This window comes from Meles meles, chromosome 4 (genome assembly GCF_922984935.1).
Source record: "Meles meles chromosome 4, mMelMel3.1 paternal haplotype, whole genome shotgun sequence".
NCBI classification, from domain to species: Eukaryota; Metazoa; Chordata; class Mammalia; order Carnivora; family Mustelidae; genus Meles; species Meles meles.
Window position 1 is genome coordinate 34,014,289 of NC_060069.1, and position 14,060 is coordinate 34,028,348.

The 14,060-nt window shown below is 40.7% G+C and overlaps 1 protein-coding gene across 18 annotated transcripts in view; it reads right to left on the reverse strand.

The window, feature by feature from the left end:
• ARPP21 (cAMP regulated phosphoprotein 21) overlaps window positions 1-11,924 on the reverse strand; it is a 153,703-nt gene extending 141,779 nt beyond the window's left edge. For 4 of the 18 annotated variants that reach the window (XM_046003079.1, XM_046003077.1, XM_046003072.1 and 1 more), the window contains exon 1: window positions 10,402-11,115. The gene's annotated coding sequence lies outside the window, so the exon portion shown is untranslated. Of the gene's footprint in view, window positions 1-6,968; window positions 6,992-8,381; window positions 8,719-10,401; window positions 11,119-11,693 lie in introns of those variants that run through there. The other 14 variants (XM_046003084.1, XM_046003082.1, XM_046003078.1 and 11 more) reach the window with 8 other exon arrangements.
• Window positions 11,925-14,060: the final 2,136 nt, after the last annotated feature.

Consider the following 14,060-nt stretch of genomic DNA (forward strand, 5'->3'; position numbering starts at 1 on the left):
ACTTGGGGTAAAATAGATGAGTTCTTTCAAGTTGCAGGTCTGGGTTCTTCTCACTGCTATGCATTCCTTGAAGACCAGTGCAACCCATCTGATTCTTGCCTGAGCCCCAGGATCTAATCTATAAATGATAAAACAAGTGATATTCCCTCAGCCTTTCTTAAAACATCAAAATCAATCTATTTTCACAGCTAGGTCGAAACAATGAGGTAATGTCCTCTAGTGATTTTAGAAAAATTGATTTTAGAGCTCTCTTCTCTTGCTAGATCCGTCAGGCGAATCTCTGATTATACAAATGGCCTTCTGTTGGATGTACCTATTGGTTTTATCTGCGAAGTGTACAAATCACAAGTTACCACGATTGTATTTGAAATCATTTTTAGTTCTTAGATAAAGTCCCAAATTGCTCCTGGAAGGGTGCTACGAGTAAACGCTCCTGAAGATCTTGTTAACTTTCTTTGTGAATAGCACTGGGGTCATAATCTTATCCTAGGAGAGTCAGTGATGGCAAATAATAAAATACTGCATGGAATTTGGGTGCACATTGAAATCTAAATCCTCCGTGCGCCAAACTCCTTTTCCCATACAGCAGGGAGAGAAGGCAGCCCCTCCTATCATTTGGTAAGAGCTGCTCTGATTTCAGGAGGAAATGGGGACTGGAGGCCCCCAGTTTGCCAGGTTCCCTTCGCCCACCCTTCCTCACCCCTGCCTTCTAATCCGGCACTGCCTGGTCACTCAGCCTTTAGAGGAGTAAATTCTCTCTCCACATCCTGGATCACCTTCACTATGGTTAATCTCTCCACAGGCACCTGTCCAGCAAACATGAGTTGTCATTTGCTCTGTGTACCAGTGATTTGGAAATTTCTTGCGAACCTGCCTTTGCCTCATCCCTTCCCCCAAGACCATATTAACGGAGCATTGACCTTAATTCCCTTCCACGCAGATGGAAAGGTGATCTATGTATTCCGTTCAAGTGGCCTAAAGTTTTAGAGGCCTTGTATTCTTGTAGAAGCCCAAGTCCCAGCCTGAGATCTGAAGAAGGGCCTCCTTTGTGAGAGCCCAGACAATGCCGAGCGTCATTACAATGCCACATACAAGGGCACGCCGTTCTCTTTTTCAGAAAGATGAATGTCAAGTCCACTAAGCTGAAACTTTCGGGGAAAATACAATTAATACTTTACTGGGGGATGATTTTAAGTCCTGAATATTAGATGCCTTCAACAATATAAAGATCAATTTTTAATTCAACAAATTTTGATTAACTATCTGCCACATGCAAGCAAGGACTGCTAAGGACAGTGGAAAAATGTATTAGGAAATATGCTTTTGGGCCAACTTGCTTTTTTGCTTAATGTGAGTTAGATGACTTTAAGTATGAATATTATGCAGATTCTAGCTATAGGTATAGATACAAATATATGCCAATTGTAGATATAGATCACATATCTGATAGACAAGATCTATAAGATACATCTTATAATAAGATACATGTGATGGACTATATATATATGTATATATATATATAAATACATAAAATCTGTCTACTCTTTCCTTGTTTTTAGTTTGTTTCCCAGCAAATATCAGAATACCAAAGGATTGTAAATTTATTCTCAGATGCCTTCTGAGAAGTTTCATTAGATAACTTTCTGAGTGTGTTCTCCTTCAGAAGAATGGCTGATATTCAAGTTATAATAGAAAATAAAGCTCGAGGGGCGCCTGAGTGGCTCAGTGGGTTAAAGCCCTGCCTTCGCTCAGGTCATGATCCCAGGGTCCTGGAATTAAGCCTGCATCGGGCTCTTTGCTCTGCAGGGAGCCTGCTCCCTCCTCTCTCTGCCTGCCTCTCTGCCTAGTTGTGATATCTCTCTGTCAAACAAATAAAATATTAAAAAAAAAAAAGAAAGCTCGATTATTTAACAACCTTAATGTTTTGCACAGCTCACCTTCTCCTGCACCGAACACTCCTCATGGTTCCCATTGCCTGATGAGGAAACCGACTGATTAAATCCCAGTTATGAGGGGAGTTTCTCTCCTCCTCTGGCCACTTTCACACAAGGCAGAAATGATTCATTTCAGCAACAGTAAGAGGGAATGCTTCAGGGTCAGAGGTCAGATCAGCTACTCAGCCCAAACAGCTCACTCAGTGCTTAGAAACCAAGCCTTCTGTGGGGGGTCAGGGAGCCCCACCAGCAAGCCCAAGGCGTCACTTGCTTTAACGTCTCAGATACAGTCCAAATCTACCACTTAAAAGCCTTCACATTAACATAGGATTGAAGTTTATTCCTTCACGGATCCCTTCCAAACCTTTCTTGTTCAATGATTCCATTTTTCAGCCACCTCTTTTAGACGGTAACAATGATACAACTGAACTGCTTCAGAGAAACAATGTCTATATGTTCATTTTGTAGACAAACCTGAACTGGGCCACCCTTTCCCTTAAAGACTGATGCAAGGTGTCAGCCTTGTGATACATCGGGATTCTTCAGCAGTGCACACTCCTGGAGTCGTTCTGACCTTCGCTTGGCTCTCCATATTTCACAGACCCAGAAAAAGAGTGAAGCTAGTCTCCAGTGTTAACCCCCCAAAATGTTACAGGGTAGGAAAGAAGAGCTGTACTCTAAATTACTCACCACCACCACCCCAAGATCTTAAAGTTTGTCTGGTCTATGCTGTCAGGATAACTCTCCAAAGGTTTTCATACGGAAAGAGGATAGCTTCTTCTTAGCGCATGAGACTACGTGCCTGTGCTCAGCTCTTTGGTTCTGCTTCAACCCTTCAAGACAGGCCCGACCAGACTTTACAAATGAGAAAATTGAAGCAATGAGGAATTTGCTCAATGGCTAAAGCTGCCTAACTAGTCATTTGTTTATACCGGACGGGCATCACTCACAATTTCACCTGCAGAAACTGTGACGCATGGAGAGGTTTAGAGTCATGGCCATCGTCACACTGTTCCTTATGCAGACCCAGAAGCCAGACACTAGGACTGGATGTTCAGATGCTAAATTGTGTATTTACAGAGGTAAGTGGGGGAGTAGTCAGACGTGGATACAATACCATATTTAGGCCTTGTTTCCCAAGACCTTTTACTTCAGTCCAAGTTTTGCACATATCTGTCACCTGCAGACTCCTGTGGTGGCTCGGCGGTAAAGCCCACCTTCCCTACACACAGCAAGTCACCTGCTGCCTCCCAGAGAAGCTCCAAGCGCACGTCTGCTCTACATCCCCTCGGTTGCTTTGAACCCCACTTTCCATCAGAAGCTCCACTGAATTCAAAACATCTCTCAGTCTAGAGTTCATGACATCGTATCTGACAAACAAAAAACCAAGAAAAATAAAACAACAACAACAACAACAAAACTCAGACATTATGGTCCTTTGTGGAATAAAATAATCTCGCTCGGAGGGATATTGACATCCTTGTTCTAGAATATGTGTAATCGTTTTAATATATAAACACTAACATTTAACTATGTATCTATACGCCCTTATCTCGTGATGCTGGAAAAACAAAACAAAACAAAACAAAAACTACCTAAAACTGGGTCATCCATTGCTGTGGATGAAGACAATAATTACTACAAAGACGAAGGCGTCCAGTTAGAGTGTCTAACTGCGCTTAAGCGGAGAGCAACACGTGTACTGGCAACACGGTCGCTCGCTTTATTATTTTATCTTTCCAGGACTCTGTGAGCTATTGTATGGAAATTTCAGGGTTGGAGAAAGGTTTTAATCCTCACAAAGGAATTAGCTGCCATGACCAAAGATAATCATCACCTAAGTAGGAAAAAAAAAAAAAGAAGAAGAAGAAGAAGAATCTTTAGTACCAGCTGGCTGCCTGCAGTGGGATTTATGAATTCATCTTAGTGCTTATGCCTATTATTTGGCAGTTTCCTAAAATTCCAATAATACCAACATATCTAAGCAAGTTTAAAATAAACAAATATGAAACTATGTAATTTAAAAGTGTTACCTGATCATTCCTGTAAGCCAGATAAATGAAAGGATCATAGATAGGGTGGCAAGTTCATGACAATTAATTAATCTGGCAGAATTCAATAGAAATTTTAACTCAACTGTCTGTTATGTTGGCTTAACGAGTCATCATCTAACCATAAACCTTAATCTTCTTTCTTTAAAATAAAAAAGAAAAGAAAGTGCCATATTTCTAATTGAAGGTTCTTCTTCTTCTTCTTCTTCTTCTTTTTCTTTTTTAACACACACACTTTCTCTTTTTAAAAAATAGTTTTGTGAAGAGCCAGTGAATATTTGAAGCTTGCAAATGCTGCAGAAACCTCGATTCTGTCACATACTCACATGGAGTCTACTCATTTTCTGTCCAAAAGCTTTTTGGTGATTAAATTGAGTCAAATGCCAGCAATGCTGAGATTTCCACCAAACTCACATTTTAACAAACAACATGCTGAGAAAAATATGTCAATGCAGAGGATAGATATTTTCATATCCAAAAATATTAGAACTTTGTGTGAGGATTTTAGCTTGTGTTTCTAGAAGCATTTTAATCTATACTTTTTTTTAAATAAAAGCTACAAAAGCAATTTAATAGCTCTTTATTTTTCCTATTGAGTTCATGAACAAATAACAATAAAATAATTATGGGTAGCCCTGAATTCCAGGGAGTTTCCAGGCCCTTCCTCCATCCTCTTTTGACCCATAGCTTGATTCTTCCAGGCTTCTGTGACAGTGATGAGATCACCTGAAAGCAACTCAAGTTATGGAATGGAGAATGCTAGGCCTTCTTATTTACAGGTCAAGGGATAGCATATTTGGACGGCTAGGACCTTGAAACTTTTTGAAATTGTTGTCCCATTTTGTTCTCTAAATATGTTGAAACATTTACCTCAATTATTGGTGTTGCTTCTTAATTGCAACTAGATCAAAATATGTCAACACGCGTTTTTCCCCCTGTAAGTATGATTCTAGGGACAACAATGTTCCAAAGTGAATACTGTATCTTAGTGATTAGAAGAAAAGCTGCTCCTCTGGTTTCCACTTCCTTAGAGAAGGTCCTCGTTCTTATCTCAAGTATTTACTGCGTAATAGAGAATCAACGTAGGATCATACAAATGTAAGGAAATGCTCATTCATTATTAAGCATTCCTGCTCTAAGTCTAGTTAAGAATTCACAGAGTTCTTTTTTTGGATATCCCTATCACAAGGACTTATTTCCTAGCTTGTGTGGGTATCAGGAAGAGATTACTGGTTTATCTTGGTAGATAAGCTTTGTGAATATGTCTCAGCCCTGCAGAAAAAAAGATTACACATTACACAAAGTGATTCTGGGTGGAAACATCAACCGCAATATGCCAAATAAATCTCAAACTTTGCCAAAATATTTGAAATAAAAAGTGACGTAATTGTTTTCTTGTTAAAAATCTGAATTTTCCCTCTCAATTAAAACCATATTTCTTTTCAGTTATTTAAAACCAATGTTATTATTTACAGAAGGGATTTTGCTAGCGAGATCTCAATACTTTGTGTGTTCTCCATGGTGGATTTCTAATTTACGAACTGTTGTGTCATTTTGAAGTAATGTGAAATGGATGTGATTAAGAAGCCTGTTCTTAAAAGGGATGATTACTAGCAGGTCTCTTCTCCCCGTCACCTGGAGAAAATGACATTATTTTCTGGTGCTAGACAGAAGAAGCAATTGTAAAGTATTTTAATTTAATTGTAAAGTTACTTTAAAAATGCATCCATTTATTAAGAATATGTGCTGTGAGTGAGACAATTTTGGACGAATTTTTCAGCATTTTAGTAAGTCAAAACTGCAATTTTATCCTAATAGGCATCATCTGATTATAAAACTCAGAAAAATCTTATATAACATTTGGCATGGACCTGTACATTAAGCGGAGGTATAAAAAGCTGCCAAAAGAAATTTCCTTGGGAAAAGTGTGCGAAGGAATTCAAAATATTGATCTACTGTGGCCATAGATAGCGATTAACACTCGCCCTCCTGGCAACACTCAGCTCTATGCTGACAGCTAATAAAGAAGAACATAACATAATACTAAGGATTCAGTCTGAAAGTAGAGAGTCAATTTGGTGTATTCAAGCCAATCCTTTTGTTTTTTTCAAAATGCTCTCCATTTTCCTAGTATAAATTATTTCAATTCACTTTTTGGTTTACCTGCGCAGCTATTTCTGGGGGTGCAGAAATGTCCCAGTAATATTAGAGAAAGGTATATGCAAAATGTTACATGGACATTCTATACCTTAAGAAAAGATCACTGGACCGCAGAGGATTTTGAGACCAAAAGGCAGCAAGTTTACTGAATATTAAACACTGCTGAATGAATTTGAAGCTCCAGCCCAAGCAGTTTATTTTTTTTCAAGAATATTATATGTATGTATACAATTTAAATACTTTGTATCTCAGCTTATATCTGATCCTCAGGGCCGTGAAATGGTTGTGATGTAAATACAAGTAATAAATCCTGTGAACATGCAGGGCCACGTTTAATCCAAAATGAGCAAAATTCATTTAGATAAGGCACTAAAAAAAGCAATTTATTAGAACTTGACATAAATGTACCTTAAAGGAAACTAACACTCAGAAGCAAAGATAGCCTGAGAAAAACTAACCCAGTCACAGATACATCTTGCTAATATTCTTTACCTTTAATAGTCCTTCAGCACTTACTTATAGCACTGCTTGTAATTATTTTTCATATTTAACTTTAAATGTTAGGATGTAAAACAAAAGAAAGCAAAATCAGCAGAAACATAGAGCCTCTGGAACCACAGATTCCCTAAAAAATAAAGATCCTTTGTCTAAAGAGAGGAAGCCTGTATTTTATAAGTTCATCACTGACTTAAAATGTGTCCAGAACTTTCCAGGTGACATAATGCATTTCTAAGGAAGCCAATTCTTTTTCTGATTAGAAATTCACAAATTTCTAAACACGCTACCACCGTGTGGTACCAGTTAGAATGATGTCAGTACTTACCATTTGAAGAAATGATTTTCACTGTCCACATCATTTTTAAGCCCCATATTCTCTCCTAACCTTGTCGCAAAGCAGATCTGAATTACATTAACTTATGTGCAAACGGTTCATTTGCAATTTCCAACCTTATGGACTTCAAACTGTCTCCCAATCCTAATGAGAATCTTCAGTCATATTCACTTCTGCCTACGCTGTACATTGTGTCTTCAGGGGTCGACTCATTCTACACTCTACTCATGTAAGTTATCATTATCTGGTCCACGGACAAAATTTACATTTAATTCAGATGAGAATGCCCACTCACTTGAGAATCTTGAGAAAAGTATCAGCATTGTGGTCCAAACAGCATGACCACTAAGGGCAATATTACAGCCAGTGTGTAATTATTATCCCCCTCTAGAAGTACAAAGTAGAAAACACAACAACAACAAATTAGAGTAACTCTTACAATGCATTTCTCTTAGTAGTTTATTTTGGGGGGCTTATTCTTCATAGAAATGGGAAAAACCTAGAAAAACTCTGCACATTGCTCTAATGGCTTTATTTAACAATAATTATATAATTCACTTCCCCACTTAATAAAAATTTCTCACTTTCTCTTATGTTTATTAATTTTTAAACTATTTAGGCATTTGTTTAACTAGCTTTGCTTTGAACAAAGATATAACCTGATTATAGCATCTTGTTAATATGAAAATGAATAACAGAGACCTTTCTGATTGAACGTTTTCACTGTCTACCTCAAGACAGGTGTTCTGCATATACAAACATTGCAGGCAGATGGCTTCATATATTTTACATGCTATAACATTAAGATAATTCCCCACTCATTATATTGTTCCAAAAATTATTAGTGCTGCCTCTACTATCTACATTTTAAAAATACTTAACCTTCGATAAGATAAATGTATTGTGCTTATCTCAAAATAAGGAGAGAAAACAACTCAAATTTTCTACCAAGTTCAACCAAAACTTCCTGCTTCACTTCGTTGCCATAATTCTGGAACCAGACTCCAAGTTTATAAAAGAAAAACCCAAATTCACAAGGCAGAGCTTCAGGTTATAATATCTTAGAAGGATGTTAGAAATTTTATGCCCAGAACATTTTACAAGCTCCAGACTGTCCGCTAGGACAGTATTTTAGGAATCTGAAATTATTTCTGCACTTCTCACCATCCAAGAATCTGACAGCTTGTATGAAAAATAGTACGTGTGCAGCAACTCCTTGGTTAGTATCTCCTTTAAGTTTCAAGGCATTCTAATGATTGAGTCTTCTTTCTAAGAATTACTGAAGAGGTTTATGAAAACACATCGCAGATTATTCATGTGTAATTATCTCACTAAAATCAACTGATTTGTTAGTACAATACATTAGGACTAATTAAATTACCATATCCAACAGCCAGTCTGTACCTTTTCATATATCCTTCTCCAGTATCCAAAACCATGCACTGCTCTGTCTTCCATCATGCTTCTTTTATTGCGGAGTGAGGCGCTCACTCCTTCATTAAATAGCATTAAAAATAGACAGCAGAGAACCCCCCAGTGGAGCATGCTCTAACAGGGCTAATGCCACAGTTCTCAAGGTAACCATACTCAGCTGGGATCTAAGAGGGAAAGTCACTGGGAGATCAGCAATTTGCAAATCTAACCACTCACACAAACCTGTCTCCGTCTGAGTTGAATACTGTAAAAGAGAAATCGGCATGTAGTGGAATTAAGTCACTGAGAAGCTCAAAGTCAATTTCTGAAGCTGTAGAAGTTTCTTTAAATATACCTTACTTCAACCAAGTGTTCTGTTAAGTAGGCGTTCACCTACAGCAATTGATTTATATTATTATTTATCAAATAACATAAATCATGTCAAGAGAAATGGAGCCATATATGCATAACATCTAAATGTCTTTAGAACTGCCTATAAACCAAATTATTTAAAACAAACAAATAGTATTGAAAAGCAAGGACAGTAAGAGGTTAGTCTTCTGCATCTTTTCTGATGAAGTGTATTCCTTCAAGAATATCCTAAACTCATTCTCCAGAAAATTTTAAAATATTCTGTTAGTTGAAATGATCAAAAGAAGTAAAGGAATGTGATAAGAGAGGAAATAAGAGATCAAACACAAATACATACCATACAAATCCATATAAACCTGAAGTGAGTGCATATATAATTTTCCACATGTGATCCATGTTAGGAAGGCAGCAGAAGCAATTACTACCAAAACAGTAGATCACTTGGCTATTTGAACAGAACATAGCTAGAGCTCTTGACTTCCAAATGGCTGTCTTTCGTAAAAATGACATTAACTAAAATCCTATTAAGACATACAAGTCCCATGGTGACACGAATACAGAGGATCAAAGGAGTAGGTGCATTTATTTTAAAGTGTAAGTCAAAGGTTTGCTAACTTTTACCAAAAGAAAAATGATTTCCTGTCATCTCCATTTCTGTTTTCTTAAAACAATCATAGTGATTTTCATCTCCAAAGTAGGTGAAGAGGAGGTGGGAATCATTTGGAATTATTCAGCCTTTGAACAAAATCTTGTACAGATTCATTCAACTTTGGGAAATGTCATTCTTTTTGGAGAGTCTGAAGTGTCATACCAATAGCCTTTAAAAATCAAATATCAAAATAGATATCTGCACTCTAAACACATTCTCAAGAAATGATTTCTACCAGCCTTGCATTGTGCTTACTAGCTTCCCATCCCTTTGTAACTTTCAATGCCCCCTTTGCTTTTCCTTGTAGGCTTGGATTCTGTCCTTATCTTGGATCTTAAGGAGGTGATCAAATACTAAGTCTGAGCAGTTGTCAGCAACCACATCCACTCCAGCTCTATTTCTATGCATAAACATTAACTGAGTCCATTTCTCTTCCTAAGAAACTTTCTAAATACATGATCAATCCAACTCAATTTCACCACCAAACCGACAACCCCAGACAGAAGACATTAAGTTTAGAGTTTGCAATGAAACAGATTTCAAACATGTAAAGAGAAAAGGTAACATCTTTTCCCCCAAAAGCCCTTGGGAGCCAGACCCTGAGTCCTGCAAAAACAACAAACTGATTACAACTTTTTTTTTTTTGCCTCTTGCATAGTTCTCTTTCAAATGAAATAACAGGGTCCCAAACTTTCTACCATGAAACCTGCATAAATCACTGTAGACTTCTCTGATGAAAAGAACTGCCCTTCTCAGCTCTCTTCCAGCTTTCTTGGTCTGCCTCATCTGGGGGAGGGGAGTCTACCCCTCCTTTGACGAAACATTAAAAACACAATACATGTATAACATCAACAGTTTTCTACAAACATGAAGGAGAAATACAGACGAGAAACAAATCTAAAGAAAAACACAGATATACGGCAAAAAGGAGGAGGGAAAAAAAATCACAAAAGACGTGCAATGTTCACGTCGGAAGACCTTGATTATTACCTTGACCGAACAGTGGGTATCCCCCCAGCGTCTTGGTGCCTTGATTAATTTGGTTTAGTTTTTGGTTTTTATTAGTATTGTTTCTCAATGATTAAATTGGCTGGATTTGTTTGGTTTGGCTTGGCTTGGCTTTTTTTGTTTTGGTTTGGTTTTTGGTCGATTTATTTAACTGCTAGTAAAAGGAGCTTTCTGCAGAGTCGGCGGCTGGGATCCACGCGCAGCTGCGGCGACCGTGGTGGCTTTGGCAGGCGACCCCGCTGCCCCCGCTGCTTGTCGCTGCTCCGGACGAGCTCAGGGGGCGCCGCCGCCGCCTTCTCTGCTCGGCTGGCTTCGGGAAGTGAATGAGCCCCCGCCTCCTGTCTGCCAGTCTGTCCCTCTGCACGTCTGTCTGCCTGACTGTCGCTCAGCCGGGCAGCTCAGCGCTGGATTCTCGCTCTCCTGCGCTCTGCTCTCGGAGCTGCCACTCTCGCCGGCTGACAGTCCGTGCGTGTGTCGGTCTGTCCGTCCCTCGGCGTGTCTCGGTCCCACTAGCAATGCAGGGTCCCTGTTCCCGTCTTCTGTGCCCGCATCGCTCTCCAGCTCCCACTCAGTGCCCCGGCCGCTTCCTTCGGACAGCGGAGGGCGTCTGGAGGGGAGGGTGCACGCGAGTGCTGCTCGCTCGCTCGCTCTTCCTCTCGCTCTGCCTTTCGCGCCCTCTTCCTCTCTCCCTGTCTCTCTTTCTCTCCCTCTCTCTCTCTCCTTCTGCTTCTCCTTCTCAGCGTCCTGCTCTCTCCGACTCAAGCTGTCTAACTGCTCCCACCTGTCCGCTGCTCTGTCACTCTGTCGTCCCACCCCGAGCCAGTCAGCCTCCGTCCGTCCCTCTGTCCCGCGCCCCTGCCTCCCCGCCTCCGCCGCCTGCCCCTCCGCCAGTCCCTGCCCTCCCACGCGCCCGGCTCCTCCCCGCAGCCCCGGCCGCATCTGTCCCCGCCCGGGCTGCAGCTTCCAGCCCCCGGGACAGCCACACCCGGAAGCCTGCCGGGGCCGGGCGCCTGCGGGGAGTCAGGGCCTCTGCCACTGGGCGCGGCCGGAGTTGGCAGAGTCGGAGAGCGGGCACCTGCCCGGTGCGCCTCGCGCGCAGTGCCATCCATTCCCCCGGCAGTTCTCTGCGCCAGCCCCGAGGCTGGAGACAAAGCGCCGGAGCCACGCGCGGCAGCGTGAGCGTCATTAATCAGAAGGAAAACTGGCACGCTGTCCCCTGCCCCTCTCCACCACGTCCCCGCTCCCCGCCCCCATGCCCGAGCCCTCCAGCGTACCTCTCCCGGGGGCACCTCCGACTCCTGCGGACACTTGCCCAAGCCCAGCTCACTCCCTTCCTCCGCTGCTCACTCTCCCGGCCAACTCTGCAGAGAATATCCCACAATAATAACACCTCCCCCCACCCAAATGAATCCGTAGCCTCCGAGCTCTCAGAGATTCTCGGCTTCGAGCAACACCAAAAGTCCGGGCGTGCAGCGCCAAGTGCACTTGCTGCGGGCGACTGCCCAGACCGCTGCCCACCCGAGCGCCGATTTAGAATCACAGCGGTGCGGCAGAAACCCGGGAAGGGTAGGGCGTGGGGCAGGGAACAGAGTTGACATCCGAAGAAATTAAAGCTCTGCATTTCCCGTTTGTTCTGGAGATGTGCTATTTTTATTATCTGTAATTCATTTTTTTTTCATTGTCTCGGGGCACACACTACCAAAAGAAGAAAAAAAAAAAAAAAAAAAAAAGGAATCCTGGAGGAACGGGGATACATTTCCGGAATACCGCCCACCCTTCCTGAGTGAATGTAGAGCCTACTTTTCCAACATTATAGGTCACCAGCCAAGATATATCACTCTGGCTTTCTGCCCCCAGCTGAGAGCAAGGCATTTGATTCTGGGATTCTTTGCTAGGTTGTTATTAATGTGAAGCAAAATTATAGTTGTACACGCCTGCATGGAATTGCCAAAGCTCATTTTGACAGTATCCAGCATTTCAGCTTCTAAAACGTAGACGCTGAATAACTATGGATCTGGTGCAATGAACGCCCCATCCCACAATAAATTGAAGAGGAGAAAATCAACTTTCACCAGCTGCAATTAGTTGCCCCGTGAATAGACAACAAATAAATAACTGGCATAAACCATGCCATGAAAATTTCCATGTCCTTTTAGTTTCCTTTATTGGCATCCATTCCTAATGACAGACATTATAAACAGATTTATTAAGGGATATGCCTTCTACTTTTTATAGGAATGTAATTTCAACAGCTGTATCCATGTTCACATACACTAAGATATTGATCAAAAATATCACACAGATGATATGTGTAGTTCTAGAAAATGCTATAAAAACAAGATAATATTGTACTGGTCCTTCATGAACAGATAATTATTTTCCAAATATTAGAAATTGTCTCCCTTAGGGATCAGCTCTTGCTGGAATAAAAATGAATCTGTTGTATAAGGTTTCAGCAAATGAGGCTGGAAGAATTTAAGACCCTTATTTTGATCTATTTTCTGAGGATTTCTACTCATCAGTGCCCTCCAAAAGCATTTTGACAGGCATTTCCCACCCCCCTCCTGCCAGCCATATGAATCCAAGGGAAAGTTAATAAAAAGGTATTTCTATTCTCTTTCCTTTCATTCATCTTAGGTCATGTTCTTAAAAAACCTACTTTTCTTTTGAGGGAAATTGTTGTGCCAAGTTGTTATATGTCATAAATTTACAAAGTTGAGACTGCATGGGAAGAGGGTCAATGTACTTGAATGGATGGATGGGTAATCTACTAACAGGAAACCTTAACAGCTTGCTTTTAACACAAAGTTTTCCTAGAACAAATTAGATCTCATTCCGAGAATTGATCAAAAAAAAAAAAAAAAAAAAAGAAAGAAAAGAAAAGAAACTCTATTCTAGACTGAATATAGAAATTATATAACTTGAGTAGGGTGAGGGGAGACTCAATCAGTACCATTAGCAATGATTATGTAAAAGAACAAGACAGAATATTTCAAGAACTTCAGTGTGTTAAGCCTATGACTCTTGATATCGGCTAGGGTCATGATCTCAGGGTCCTAGGATGGAGTGCCATGTCAGGCTCCCTGCTCAGTGGGGAGTCTGCTTGAGGATTCTCTTCCTCTCCTTCTGCCTCTGCCCCTTGCCCCGTCTCATGCTCATGCATGCACTTGCAAGCTCTCTCTCTCTTCAAATAACTAAAATAAATATTTAAAAGAAAGGAAGGAAGGAAGGGAAGAAAAAGAAAGAAAGAAAACCCAAGAAGAATAATGTTAACTTGCTTCAACTAAAATTTTCTACCGGGCCACCTGGGTGGCTCAGTCAGTTAAGTGCTAGACTCTTGATTTTGGCTCAGGTCATGACCTCAGGATTGTAAGATGGGCCCTACTGTGGGCTCTGCAATCATCATGGAGTCTACTTGAGGTTCTTTCTCTCTCTCTCTCTCATTCTCTGCCCCTCCCCCCACTTGCACTCACTCTCTTTCTCTAAAAAATACATAAATAAAACTTTTTAAAAAATTTCTACCTGTTCTCACAATATTTTGTCAAAAATTAAGAACTCGAGAAAGTTCAAGCTTATCCAAGACCAGGCATATAATCAGCATTTGGCTCTCCAATTTTAAATTTTGTGTCCCAGTGTGGAAC